A 14,508-nucleotide genomic window follows, 5' to 3' on the forward strand; every position below is an offset into this window, starting at 1 on the left:
TTTTGTTGTTATAGATTAATTCGATTTTCTAGAATCTTACAGAAATAGAATCGTGCAGTGTGTACTCTTCTTTGTTTGGCTTCTTTTACTCAATATAATTATTTTGAGATTCTTCTGTGTTGGTGCATATATTAATAGTTCATTTCTGTTTAGTATAGTGTTCCGTTGTATAGATACACCATAGTTTGTGTATCCAGTCACTTGTTGATAGGCATTTGGGCTGCTTCTAGTATTTGAATATAAACAAAGCCACTGCGACATTTGTGTACAAGTCTTTATGTATACATGTGCTTTCCTGACTCTTGAGAATGGAATGGCTGAATCATATCGAGTCATATGTTTAACTGCCAGACTCTTCCCATAGTGGCTGATATTCTCACCAGCAGTATGAGAGTTATTGTAGTTATTGTAGTTACTTTACATTCTCATTGACACTTAGTGTGATCAGTCTTTTTATTTTAGTGGTAGTGGTATGTTATTGTGGTTTTAATTTGCATTTCTCTAATGACTAATGATCTTGAGCATCTTTCATGTGCTATTTGCCAACTGTATGTCTTTGGCAGTGTGTATGTTTGAATTGATGGGACTTTTTTTATGAAAACTTTTATTTATTAATTTTTATTAGGTTCAATTAGCCATCGTTAGTTTTTGATGTAGTGTTTGGCGATTCATTAGTTGCATATACCACCCAGTGCTCATCACCACAGGCGCCCTCCTTCATACCCTTCACCCGGTTACCCCATTCCCCACCCCCTCCCTTCTGTAACCCTCAGTTTGGTTCCCGGAGTCCAGAGTCTCTCGTGGTTTGTCTCCTCTCTAATTTTTTCCCATTCAGTTTTCCCTCCCTTCCCTTGTGGTCCTCTGAGCTATTCCTCATGTCCCACATATGAGTAAAACCATATGATAATTGTCTTTCTCTGCTTGACTTATCTCACTTAGCATAATCCTCTCCAGTTCCATCCATGTCGATGCAAATGGTGGGTATTCATCCTTTCTGATGGCTGAGTAATATTCCATCGTAGATACGAACCACATCTCCTTTATCCATTCATCATTTGAACATTTTTTTTAATTGAGTTGTTTGTGTTCTTACTATTGAATTTTGGAAGTTCCTTATATATTCCAGATTTAAGTTCTTTGTCAAATATGTGACTTGGAAATCTTTTCTCCCCATCTCTGACCTGTCTTTTCATTCCCTTAGTTGTGTCCTTCAAAGAGTAAAGTTTTAAAAATGTTTATAAAGTCCAGTTTATCAGTTTTTCTATTGTGGATCGTGCCTTTGGTGTCCCGTCTAAGGAATCTTTGCCTAAGCCGAGATCACAAAGATCTTCTATGTTTTCTTGTAGAAATTCTATAGTTACTTTGAGTCACATTTAGGTCCTTGATTCCCTTTGAGATTAATTTCAGATTCCTCCAGTGGACTGCTGCTCCCGAGTGCTTATTGTAGATACTGTAGTGCCAGAAATTTCTGTGTTCCTGCTCAACTGGCAACTTTCAGCACACCTTGCATGCCAGCACCCCAAAGGGGGTTTCTCCGTGTTCTTGTACCTTTCCTGGTGTGATATACTGCCTTTGCTTATTAATTGGCTTGAGGCATGATACAGAGAGAGTTTTTTAAAAATTAAAACCAAATAAGAATCCATTTTATAATGCTAAAATTAGATTAGAACTATCTTTGTGAACTAGTGGCCTTAAAAAGATATCTAAAAGATTGTTACTTTGTCAAGAGAAATTGTCAAGCATTGCAGTTCTTAGAACTAAAAGTAAGCTAAGCGAAGATTTTGAAAATGTTGCTGAATTTGTTCCATTAAAGCCAGGAAAGTAAAATTATAATGCATTCTGTGTTATAAACAAAATATTTAAGCTAATGATGAGTTTCAATCTTTTTTGATTGTTTAATATTGAGATTTTGTTTTTTCAATGTTTAAATGTTCTGGAAAAAAACATTAAAAATACATAAAAACATATCTATAGTGGTACACATTTTTCCTTTTACCTTAAGCTTCAGTATGGCTTAGCTGAACACTGGTACTTATTTAAACTTTAATAATGTTCATCATGGATTTTTTTGCATTAATTTTGATTTTTAGAAAGTATCGTATTAAAATATTACTTACTTTGATTACTGAGTTTTGGTGTCCCCTTAAATCTTGTGCAGACCCCTCACTCTTCTTGTCCTAGACCCAGCCCTCCTGAAAAGCAATAAGACTCAAATGTTTATTTGAATATAAATATTCAAAGAATATTTATAAAATACAATCAAAGTTAGCCAATAGAAGTTAGAAGTTCATAGAATCAGTTCAACCCTAGCAGTCTGACTTCTGACTCTGGCTTGTACCTGCCAACCTGTACTGTTTCACACATTCAGGAGTTTCTGAATACAACAAGATGGGATAGATCAAATACGTATGTATTTATTTTCTATTGCTGCTCTAACAAATTAGGTGAATTTCAAAAAAAGTCAGGGACTATTGGCAAATATGGGTCAGACAGTCTGTATGTCTCTTTGTAAAGGCTGTCATTTCTATAAGTTTTTTTTTTCTCTCCATGTAGAAATGAGTGGATATAGGCAGCTGTGTGTAGGCCAAACGTAAAAGTTAAAACTGTGGACCTAGTCAAAGAAGAGAAAGGGCTGACGAGCCCCAGTGCTCATGCACAATGACCAGGAGAAAGTGTTTCCAAGAATGTGTTGCAAGATGATGGATTTGCCAGATGTCCGGAAAGAGAGCTGTGTGTGCAGAATTTATCTCAAATCTCTTGAGGAGTGTAGTGTCTGTTGACAGTGCCAACCACAGGAGGTCCTCATAGGCATACTGGAGACAGTATTAAACTAAGGCACACCGGACTTTGTCAAAGAATGGATGAACATGGCCCCAGGTTAAGGAGAGGTATGGGGTAAAACAGTCCCATGAGGACAGGCAATTGAACTGTCGCTGTGAGAGAGCTTAGCCCAGTAAGTGCTGGCTCTAGACCAAAAATTACTGGAGGTGGTTTGGTGACCGGAGAAGTAGAGGGAGGAGGGCACTTTAACTTCCCTTACTCATTTACAAACCATTGGTAATTTAGTGCTGTACTATGGTCATAACAATGGTGGGTTTCCACTAAGCCTCAGTATTATAAATGGCACAAGAGTTAGAAAATTGTATGCATTTATCTAACATGCATGTATCTATCCACATAAAGATGATCTGTAGCAATTTGTCGAGACTGGTTCTGTTTCTTGTTGGAAAATCTCTTTAAAATACATTGGTGGGGAAAATATGGTTTGATGTCCAAGTTTTAATTATTCCATAAAACTTCTCATGAGGAGATCTAAATAGTTCTTTTTTCCCAGAAAAATTTAGGAGGACATGTTCTCTTGCCTAACTTCCAATATATTTTCATTTTTAAAAATTACTTCCTTCTTTAAGGTTAAGATCCCATTTAGAGCCTACATCTGCTATTTAGTTGGGTTGCAAAGCCATCTCCATACTAAGACATGAACACATTTATAGGATGATAGGTAATATGTTTCTGTCCTCGTAAGAGAGACTTTTGTAGTTGAAGTGGGATGCAGCACCAAAGTTTTTGCAGTTGACTGGTGTAGTTCTGAGTAAACTTTGATTCCTTCTCCTTGACAGTGACCAGAGTTCCGTTAGAGGACTGAACCCATAAATGTGATTGTCACCACAAGGAAAGAAATGTGCTGTTTTGAATATTTACAAAATGTTCTCGTAAAAATGTTCTGTGAGCATTAGTTTTATTTTTAACTTTAGAGATTTAAAAAATCATTTATTTTATGCATGATGAGATATTTACACATATTCCATGGCGGGCATGTATGTTACTTTAATATGAATCATTTTGACTCTTTTAAGAGTTTTGAAGAGGTTCATACTTAAAGTACTTTCATCTTAAAGATATCTCTCTCCTATGACATTGCTTTTTTTCTGAAGGTCATCTTTCTTTTATTTTTTAAAAATTGTATCTTTTGTCACAAGTATATATTTTCTTTCTAAAACTAATCTTTTAAAATATATCTTAATCCATTTTGAGTTTTTTTGTGTGTATGGTATAAGTTTATGTACTTTATTTCTAACTCGGTTTTGAACTTTCAGGCTCAACTTTAAAGAAGCTTCTACACACTGGAAATTCTATTAAAGTATTTATTTTAGGTGAATGTGCAATGGCATTTTGCATCACTCTTAAATTTATCAGTGCCACAAAGTGACAAAAGTAGTCCATTTTGAGGGGAAAAAAAAGATCTTTAAAAACCACTCAACTTACTTTTTATTTTAAATTGAAAATTATATGGCAAATATTGTTAGAGTTTTTGTTCTTATCTCATAACTTACTGTGATAGACATTTTAAATATTATTCAGAGAACAGGGCTTGGGATTCAGGGTTTGGAATTTGGAGTTCTAATTTTTATTTTGCTGTGTATAGTCAGGGAACCATTTTCAAGGCGCTAACTGCTCCACTTTTATCATCAGGAAAGGGAAGGGGTTGGAGTTCCTCTCCGAGCTTCTGCGTTCATGTGCTGGATTCTTTTCACCCCAGTAATCTTGTTAAAACTATAGTTGTCTCTGAAGAATTTTTGCTGGTTTTGAGAACCCTTGTTGGGGAAAAGAGCAGCAAAGCCTTCCTGTAGAATGTTTACCTCTTTGCAGCACATTGATCTTGTACTTTAGGTTAACATTGGCTCATTTTAAAATGAACATACCTTTTATACTATTCGATGCTAGATAAGATGACCCTAAAACATAAATGGCAAAAGAAGCCAGCCAGAAATACATATTTTATGGGAGGTTATTCCCTTGTGGTTCTGTGTGTACCTTTGATAAGTTCAAATATTTTTTGTTTTATACTTATTTAAACACTCATAGCCACTTAAATTTGATGTTAACTATTTCTTACATGTTGAAAAAGGGAGGTGAACTATTCTTAGCTTCACAATAGATTCCATATTTTATCCCTCCTATTTCAATTAATAGTCTTATAGTTAAAACTTATCAGGTTGTGACCTCATGTTTATTATTGGCCTTATTTACATTTTGTTAACTCAAATACAGGTAACATAAAAAGTTGGCAACGTAATAGAATTTTGTAGAAACTTTCCTCCTGTTAAATTTAATATGATTTGGTTAGAGATACATAGAGCCGTGTCATTTTTTTATCTCTTGTATTCAGCAATGTCACCACTTATTTTGCCTGCTTGGGGAAGGGGGATGGGTGTGAGTGGTCCTAAAGTTTTGTACACAGCAGTGGTGTGTCCATGGGCATGTCTGAGAGTGTGTCCTGGAATCCACTGTTGATGGGGTAGAACTGTCTCCAGACAGGGTGTCTGTCTCAGTGTATTTGACTTCTATGGGGAGCCAGCCAAGCCTGCTTTTTTCCTTTTCCTTTTCCTTTTCCTTTTCCTTCTCCTTTTCCTTTTCCTTCCCTCTCCTCCCTTTCCCTCCCCTCCCCTCCCCTCCCCTCCCCTCCCCTCCCCTCCCCTTCTTCCTTTGGCTTTCCTGCAGAGCCTCATGTTTGGCTTAAACACTTCCTCTTGAGGAATCTGCACCACCCTGGTGTAGTTGAGAGGAGATCAGCCAGTCCCTCACCTGCCTACATTTGGAGCTCACTGCATCTTTCAGCTTCATCTGACATGTTTTTCATCTTTTCTCCTTATTTAATTTCTTTTATTGGTGTTATCCTTTCAGCCATTTAGAAATCCAGAAACGGAAGTTCTTACCTGTGTTTATAAATTCTAAGAATGGGATGGAGCTGAAAGTAAGTGTAGAGGAGGACAAAGGGCACATGTGCCTGTATTGATGTATTCCACCAAGTCATACTGGTCATTCAGAGCCCAGGGAAGCTGTTGGAGAGAGCAGAGTAGGGACATGAGGCAGGGAAATGGAGAGCTGCCCTGTCCCATTGAACCAGGTCTTCAAGGTTTTATTTAGCTCTAAGATTTTTCAAGGACACTGCATTATACATGTGAATATTGTAGTGATATGACATAAACCCTATTCAAAGCACAGTGTGAATTTGGAGGAAAATTATCTTTGCATTGTTTTTGAGGATAACCGACTGTTGATGATACAGGCACTGTTGTAACTCACTTAACCCTGTACAAGTGCTTTGTGGTAAATTCCGTTATCATCCCTATTTTACAGAGGGGGAGACTAATGCACAGGGAAGTTGTTCAGTGGTTCTCCACTGGCCACAGCTAAGCCAGCAAGCAGCAGAGCCTGAATTCAAGCCCAGGCACTGTGGGTCCAGACCCCAAGCTCTTAATCCTTGTGCTTCTTGCAGCATGCCTGCTTCCTTGTTACTAAGAACTTGGTGCAGGAATTTAACAGTACATTTAACTTCTAGTTTTTCTTTCTCAGAACTGTATCTGCATTGCAGTGCATCTCTGCATAACCAAGTAAGTGTTTAATTTTGTCACTTTTAATTTTGTTTTTAGATAAGATGTGAAGGAATCAGGCTGTTTCTTCTGTGGCTTCAAGCACTTCAGACACACTGTGCAGAAGAGCAGGTGCTGATTTTTGCCTTCCTCGTGCCTGGTTTCCCAGCGATCATGTCATCCAGAGGGCCCTGTACGCTGGAGACACTCATCAGTCCTAACCCTAGTGTGGCTCATGGTGAGGAGCATTAGCAGACCTCACAGGTTGAAATGACTCTTGAAGTTACATTGAGGAATTCCTCAGTTTGCCATTTTCCTGAATAGAAGTCTTTATTTCATAGATGGGTTCAAAGAAGGAATTACTCCCTGCTCATATTCACAGTAAAGTCTTATGGACATTAGAATTGGAAGAATCAGAGCCTATTTTATATGAAATGATGACAGGAGAAATTTACTGAAGTGGTGGATACAGGAATGGAAGGGAGGGGACAGATGTTGGCAATAGCAAGAAGTAGAAACACATGGTGTGTCTGGAGTGTTTTCGTGGCTGTTAATGAGATTTAAATCCACCATCCTAAACTACTGTTTATTGTCCTCATCATGACTGTTTCATGAGTGGACATTCGTCTGCTCACCCAGGCTCTTTCTGGCCAGCTCTATATTTTCCTGCAGCATTCATGGAAGGACAATAGTGGCCTCCTGGGAGTATTAATGGCAGCCATTTGAGTCCTGTGAGTTTTCAAGAAACTTGGCAGTTAGGGCCACTGATTTATTAATGCATATCACTTTATTGCCCATTGACAGGTACTTGATCTTAGGCTGACCAAAGCAGAATTTGAAAGAGAGGGAGAGGGGGCGTCATGGACATTGGTACCATATTTGGAAGCCCTTCATGCACAGTGGCTGGAGTACAGTGTGAGCAGGTTCCAATGGAGCAGCAGATGTATTTTAATAGTGGCCATTTTTAAAAAGTCCTTTTAACTTTGGTGAAAGAGCTCTCCTTTTTTTCCCCACTCTGCTGCAAAGATATATCCAGAAGAAATCACTCCTCTCCTGCCAGCCATATGAGGGGAAAAGATCACTGAGGACCAAACAGGCTTTTTTCTTCAGATACTGTTGAAATATATGGTTATTCAGGTAAGAGCAGAATCATGGATAATTCAGTAATGGTCTTACTCTTGATGAGAAAGAGAAGACATTGCTTCTTTTCTTCCTGCTTATCCATATTTTGTATCTTTGATTTTTCCTTGAGGTGATTCTTTGTGATACTTTGCTAGAAATAGAATATGTGTCAGTTCACATCAGCAAAGACCTCGCATACATACTATTTTGTGTGAGTGTGTATGTAAAGGAAAAAAATTCAGTTGTCCATCACTTTCGTAGTATTACCACATTCACAGAGAGCACTTTGCTTCTAGCACTTACGGTGAGTAAATGTTTGGGTTTTCCCCTCACCAGATAACTCTGCAACACCAGCTGGATGTCCTGTGGTTTAACTCAGCTTTGACGCTGTCTGCCTTGAGATGGCATCAGATCCCACAGGTGAAGGGCTCAGTCCCATGAGACTGTTCCATCACATTGAGGTGCGAGTCACAAGTAGGAGGGCCCCAGGTTACCCACAGCTTCTGAACAACTTGAGTATAAATCAGAGGTTCCCACAACTCCTCCTCAGCTTTGACTGATTTGCTAGAGTGGCTCAGGGAACTCTGGGAAACATTTGTTTTCATTGACCAGCTTATTAAAGGATATGATAAAGGATACAGATGAATAGCCAGATGCAGAGACACAAGGGGTACAGTCTGGGAGGGTCCCTAGCACAGGAATGTCTGTTCCTGTGGAGCTGTCACCCTCCCGGTACATGGATATGTTCACTCACCTGGAAGCTCCCTGAAACCCCTGCTACTGGGATTTTTATGGAGGCTTCCTCACATAGACATGGTCCACTTCCAGCCCCTCTCCCCTCTCTGGAGGAATGGAGGGGTCGGGATGGGGGTGCTGAAAATTCTAAGTTCTAATCACAGCGTGGTGTTCCTGGTGACCAGCCCTCTCACTCAGGAGCCATCTGGGAGCCCACGAGACCTCTATGAGTTGTGTTATTAAAACAAAAGATGCTCCTCGTGCTCTTATCAGTTAGGAAATTACAAGGGTTTTAGGGGCCCTATGCCAGGAAGTGGGGCAGAGACCCATATATATTTTGTATTCCCTCATAGTATATTAATCTATTCTTGCCTCTTTTCTTCTTTCTGACCCCTAATCCTATGCTAGCAAGGCAGGATCAGGGAGGAGGCAGGCCTAGAGGCTGAATCGGCAGATCAGGAATAGGCAGAGCAGGCCGGAAGATAGGGTGAAAGCATATAGAGGTGTCTCTTTGTGCCACCAGCCCAGACCAACTTGATGTCACATGTTCCTTTCTCTGACGTTTACCAACTGAATGTGTAGTTACGATCATTAGTTCATGATTTCAGTAGGTGATCCCTTTCCCCTCGTCTACATTTCTGATATGGTTCAAAAACAAACTACTGAATTATTTTCTCTCAGCCAACACTTCTCCTGTCTCTGAGTTCTTCCTGGGAACTCTGTCCAGTCTCTGTGTCCTCCACAACCAAGTTTGTTGATGTTATAATCTTTGCTCAGTCCACTTCCTCTCTTGAGACTCACTTCTACCTGCCCCTTCCCTGTCCCTGCTAAGAAGGAGGCCCAAGACCATGAAGGAGGTCTAGTGGTCAAGTCCAGAGGAAGGACACTTTAGTGTTTCAGGTGATCTGACAATGACTGCCCCTTCTTCATGATATCTCTCTTCCCCTAATGTTTTCTTCCTTCTTTCCTCCTCCCTTTCTTCTTGCCAGTTTTCTTTAGGGGTCTGTTTTCTCTCCGCTGTCCCTCAAGATACAGTCCTTGCTCCCTTTCTGACTACTCTGTCCTATTGGGTAATCTTGTCTGCTCTCCTCTCCCATTTCCTTTATCCAGCACCAGAAACACAAAGACTCCAAAATCCCGAGAGCGGATTGGAGTATTCTCTTGTCCTCTAGAAGCTGTGTATTTTGGCCCTACTGGCCCATTGCACCTGCATTTCAGACTCCACCTGTTCAGAAGTGGTAGAGTATTCCATCTGTCCCCGGAGATTGACGGAGAGTATCGAGAAGTTGAATGTGTTGGGGCACTTGGGTCTCATTCTAGATGTGTCACTAATGAACTGTGCAACCTCAGATATGACATAATCCCCAGAATCCCACTGGAGGAAGGATGCCATTGATAGAGGGTGAGGATTTTTATGTAGACTGTGAACCCCCTGAATAGTGTGCAGACTTGTATGTGCATGTCCATCCCACACTTCTTCCCTCCCTTCTCTCTACTGAGTCCTCAGAGCAGAGTTTCTCTCTTGGCTCACCCCGGAGAACTGCTGCCAGGTTGCTGACATGGAGCCCCTCTGCCCCAGGGGCAGCCAAAGCCCCTCATCCTTTGACCTTAGATGCTGCACAGATGTTTCCACTTTCTGAGTGGGCTACGGCATGAAGGAGGTCGGGAAGCTCTGCTTTAGAGTCCTCTGTGTTCTAACCAGTATTAGGAACCTGTGACAGGGGCACCTGGGTGGCTCAGTCGTTAAGCATCTGTCTTCAGCTCAGGGCGTGATCCCAGAGTCCTGGGATCAGTTCCCATATCAGCCTCCTCCACTGGGAGCCCGCCTCTTCCTCCCCCACTGCCCTGCTTGTGTTTCCTCTCTTGCTGGCTGTCTCTCTGTCAAGTAAATAAATAAATAATCTAAAAAAAAAAAAAAAAAAAGTACCTGTGACAGGGGTAGCTGCACTGGCAGGCCTGGCTTATCTTAGCCTGTGGATTCCTTTTAATAAAGACAATGCACTTTTCAAGTTTCTGTAGCTTTGCCTTCTGATGATAATGATTTTTCATGTACCCATGCAACATTGTGTGAAATTCTTGTGAGGCATTATTTCCTTAATTCCTGTTTATTATAAATGGCCCTTTTTGAGTTTAAGAAAATACAGATTACATCTGACTAAATATTTTAAGGGCAGAAAGAATGTTAAATCATTATAGAGAAGGTGGAAAAAATACAGGCGTGATGAGTATAGCGAGTTTAAAAACATGATAACTTTGGGTGATTTTTTTTAATTCTCAGTAAAAATGTCTTTAACATAGTTAACCATTTTGTTTTAAGGTAGTCATTCTTTTCATCGTTTGAGTTTTAAGATATGATTTCATTACATGATTGTCAAGATTATTTGTCACCATAATTTGTCACGTTTGTTTTTTTATTTAGGATAGGAATTTTAATAAGATAACAGCATTTCCGTTTAGTAGACATTAAGTTGAAATGTAAATGTACGTATGTTCTTTCCCACATATTATCCAAAGGCTGCAAGCTTGGAGTGGAAGAATAAGGAGAACCAAGATACTGGTTTTAAATTTCTTTTTTACATTGTTTCGAAAGTATTATCTTCCTCATTTATTTCCATCATTTACTAAGTTAACAAACATCTACAAACCTGTACTTGGTAAGTACTGATTGGGCCATGTCTAGAGGATGTCCACAGGGACAAAACAAAGTGACCTTTGTTTATTTTTAAGTAAAAGTCATTTTATTCTTATATTTAATGGTAACTTTGTTATAAGAGGTTTAAAGTTTCCTAATAAATGATTTTACTGTTTGTACAAACTACCTATTTGTACCTGAGCTCATAGCAGTAAAGGGGAGCTGTGGCTCCTGTACTCAGAAAGAGTTCAACACGTGTCATGATTTTTTTTGGCGTAATTATATTTCAAATCTTTTAATGTTAAAATAAAGTTTCCTTAAGTCTTCTCTTCCAGGTGGTGGGGTAATGTGACCCCAGACCTTGCTCAGTGGCGAGGCAGGCCAGCCTGGGCCACGCGGCTGCCCATAGTAGGCCTTTCTTTTATCTTGGATCTTTCATCCAGCAGGTGCTACTTACAGCTTCTTATGGAGGGGCCGATGTTTGGGCATCTGGGCAACCTAGGGAGAGTAAGCCCCAGAAAGGAAGGAAACATAAGGGAATTTCTGATTTCACTGCTAAAGTTTTTCTTCTATGAGAAATGAAGGCTCACAGGACACAAGTATCCCTTAGATTGATTCCGGGGTGGGGAGGCAAAATTTCCTCTCCCAATTATTTTAAAGCAGGCAAAAATTAGTTAAAATGAATAATCAGGAACAATTTTGGAGGGGAGAAGGTCACAAAAGGCATTAATCCATCTGGGGAATGTGGACTACTAATTCAGTTGTCTTTGGGTGTTTATAAACATATACACACATGTGCACGCTTGGATCAGGGGAAAACAGCAGAAGCTTGATGCATTTTGAAAGACGTAGAAGTACTAACCTTTAGAGGTACTGAGATATGTATTTGTTAGCTGTATATATGTGGGTATTTTTTCAGAACTTGTTTCTGATTTTATAAAATAGTCTGTATTCACTGTGGAACATATAGCATACTTTAATATGCTGAAATTAAAAGTGATTCGTTGAGAACTTCTCTTCCTCATGCAGGTACCTCCTGTCATATAAAAGTTAGTAAGAGACTTGGACAAATCCAATACCGTGTAATTTTTTGTATGGATTATGAAATATAAAGAATGATAAACGGACTTCTTATTAATTCTTTGGAAATGGTGGTGTTCGATATCTCAAAGATGAATTCTTTCAGACATAAAGTAGTTTATACTGATTCTATTCTTTGGATTCATCTAAAGGGAAAAGGATATAAAACTAAAGTCCCGTGGTTTTGATTAGTGTAATATTGGATGTTAAAATACCTAAAATGATTTAAAAAATAATAAAATACCTAAAATGATGAAAAATGTCTATACATGCTTTTAGATTTGTCATAAAATGAGATTAAATTAGTTATAAGGTATGTAAAAATATTTTTACTATTATAATCTCATGTCATGTTTCAAATTTGTTAAAAAGAGTTATTAGCTTGGTACTTCCATAGCTCTGTGCCATTGCTGTAACAAGCAAACAGTAACAGTAGGCAGCGTCGCATCTTGGTCAGATTGCAAGGCAGAATCAGAAACAAATCTACCAAACGATGTCATCTTTTATAATTTCTGGTTCTTTAATTTTAGTTGCTATTCATACAACCAAATACATATGTGCTCAGTAAGAAACTGAACCTTTCGTGGGGGTTACACTCACGAACCTAGTCATGTGTTCTTTTTTCTTCCAGACATCCCCCATTTGAGACCAAAGCCAGTGTACCTTACTACAACGTGAGATGATGAAAACATTTACAGTACAAAAATTCCATACATGGCAGCTCGTGTTGTTTTTTTTAAATAGATTGTAACTTTCTTTTTAAAAAAAAGTATCTAACTACAAAAAACACTAAAAATGGAGTTGATGTACTGCTCAAAATCATGCAGGTATGTCATTCATCTTATCTTTTACGTAGGTAAAAATATGCTAACACATACCAAAGTAATTGATTATTAGGGTTTTTGGTTCTTAAAGAATGTTGGTTATGGGGACTGGTTTTATTGGTGGGCTCTCTCTGTATTGCTGAGGTGTCAGAGGGAGCTCTGAGATAGCACTTGCAGTGCTCTGTTGACATTGCCATGACAAGGCGATCTTGGGGGCCAGGGAGACATTTTGAGAAGGTGGCTGTTTTGTGCAGACTCCTGGCCCCCTCTTATTTTCCCTCCTTTGCTCAAGTACCAGTGACCTCAGAGCATAAGATCAGGTTGCCTTCACCAATCCCCAGCACCAGGAAGGCCCTCAGGAATCATGGAGGTGGGCCATGGGAAGGACCGGTGAGACTGCCAAGTGCCCTCTTGGGATCTCAGGGGAAGGAGTGGAAGAACATCTCAGGATTTCAGGATGCCATGATGGAATCCCTGCAAGAAAAGGCTGTCTCTCTCGAAGGCCTTCAGTGAAGACCTCTTTCTGTGTGGGGCCGGTGGTGTATCTTCCCTCTCTTGCGATCCTCGGTCACAGACAAATGGGGCTTTCCCAGCAGACTGAGTTGCTTAGGGACTTTGCACTGGGTGGAGCAGAACCACTTGAGGAGATTGGAGAGCAGCTGCTTCATGGCAGGGACACGGTTTTATGCACAAAGCGTGGTCCACTTAGAGCAAGTTTGCTGATGCCCTGGAGTTCCCAGAAGCGTGACTAGGCCTGAGCTGGAAGAGAGCACACACCCGAGTGACAGCATCTTGATGGAGAAGCACCACTTTGATAAGAACTGACTGAAGAACTGGAGAAACTTAGTTTCAAAGAAGTCTGAGGGGAATATAATTGCAGTAAGAGCAACAAAAGAGTTACTGAAGATTTTAAAAGAAAGCTTTGGGGTGCCTGGTTGGCTCAGTCAGGTTAAGCGTCTGCCTTTGGCTCAGGTCATGATCCCGGGGTCCTAGGATCAAGACCCGCACTGAGCTCCCTGCTTAGCGGGGGATCTGTATCTCCCACTTCCTCTCCCTCTGCCACTCCCCTTGCTTGTGCTTGCTCTCTTGCTCTCTCTCCCTGTCAGATAATTTTTAAAAGTCCTTAAAAAATAAAAATAAAGCTTTAAAATACCTTAAATTTGGGGTGCTGGGGTGGCTCAATCGGTTAAGCGTCTGCCTTAAGCTCAGGTCATGATCCCGGGATCCTGGAGTCAAGCCCGGCATCGGTCACTCTGCTCAGCAGGGAGTCTGTTTCTCCCTCTGCCTCTCCCCCTGCTCGTGCTTTCTCTCTCTCTGTCTCAAATCAATAAAATCTTTAAAATAAAATTAAAAACTTTAAATTCATTAGTTTAAAAATTTAATAGGTAAACTGTAAACAGTAATGATCACTGCCGAGAACAAAATTGATTTTCCAAAGGAATATCTAGCAACACTGAGGAAAAATTCAAAGAAATGGAAATCAGAAATGAATAAATAAGATCTGAGGAGAGGTCCAGACCTACCTTGCAAGTATCATGAGGACAAAAGGAGAAAAAATCAGAAGTGATAATTGAACTAATGCAGAATTTACTTGAGCTGAAAAAAAGTCATGCCTTAGACTAACAAGGCCTTCGAGTCCCAGGGAGAATTAGACACAAACCTAAACAGACATAAACCTATTGGACTTTAAGGAATTAAGAGAAAAATTACCAGCGTTCCAGAGAGAAACCACAAGTTCCTT

At 39.8% G+C, this 14,508-nt stretch overlaps 1 protein-coding gene across 2 annotated transcripts in view; it reads left to right on the top strand.

The window, feature by feature from the left end:
* The window catches only part of LOC125283109 (ral guanine nucleotide dissociation stimulator-like), a 107,588-nt gene that overhangs the window by 64,525 nt on the left and 28,555 nt on the right, over window positions 1-14,508 (top strand). For both annotated transcript variants that reach the window (XR_008959417.1, XR_008959418.1), the window contains exons 5-8: window positions 6,435-6,612; window positions 7,401-7,511; window positions 10,746-10,885; window positions 12,575-12,770. The gene's annotated coding sequence lies outside the window, so the exon portion shown is untranslated. The remainder of the gene's footprint in view (window positions 1-6,434; window positions 6,613-7,400; window positions 7,512-10,745; window positions 10,886-12,574; window positions 12,771-14,508) is intronic.

This window comes from Ursus arctos, unplaced genomic scaffold (assembly GCF_023065955.2).
Source record: "Ursus arctos isolate Adak ecotype North America unplaced genomic scaffold, UrsArc2.0 scaffold_16, whole genome shotgun sequence".
Classification (NCBI taxonomy): domain Eukaryota; kingdom Metazoa; phylum Chordata; class Mammalia; order Carnivora; family Ursidae; genus Ursus; species Ursus arctos.